This window comes from Charadrius vociferus, unplaced genomic scaffold, assembly GCF_000708025.1.
Source record: "Charadrius vociferus isolate BGI_N301 unplaced genomic scaffold, ASM70802v2 scaffold2, whole genome shotgun sequence".
Classification (NCBI taxonomy): domain Eukaryota; kingdom Metazoa; phylum Chordata; class Aves; order Charadriiformes; family Charadriidae; genus Charadrius; species Charadrius vociferus.
In genome coordinates, this window is record NW_009647595.1 from 1351955 (window position 1) to 1352379 (window position 425).

At 55.8% G+C, this 425-nt stretch overlaps 1 protein-coding gene across 1 annotated transcript in view; it reads right to left on the bottom strand.

Annotated features, from left to right (window-relative positions):
• RAD21 (RAD21 homolog (S. pombe)) overlaps nucleotides 1-425 on the bottom strand; it is a 21058-nt gene that overhangs the window by 4801 nt on the left and 15832 nt on the right. The window lies entirely within an intron of this gene.

Consider the following 425-nt stretch of genomic DNA (forward strand, 5'->3'; position numbering starts at 1 on the left):
TATCACTACATGCCCTAGTAAAAAGTCTTTCCCCAGCTCTCCTGTAGGCCCCCTTTAGGTACTGGAAGGCTGCAATAAGATCTCCCCGGAGCCTTCTCTTCTCCAGGCTGAACAGCCCCAGCTCTCTCAGCCTCTCCTCATGGGAGAGGTGTTCCAGCCCTCGGATCATCCTCGTGGCTCTCCTCTGGACACACTCCAGCAGGTCCATGTCTTTCTTATGTTGGGGACTCCAGAGCTGGATGTAGTACTCCAGGTGGCGTCTCACGAGAGCAGAGTAGAGGGGCAGGATCACCTCCCTTGACCTGCTGGCCACAGTTCTTTTGATGCAGCTCAGGATACGGTTGGCCTTCTGGGCTGCGATTGCACATTGCTGGCTCATGCTGAGCTTCTGGTCAATCAGCACACCCAGGTCCTTCTCCTCAGGG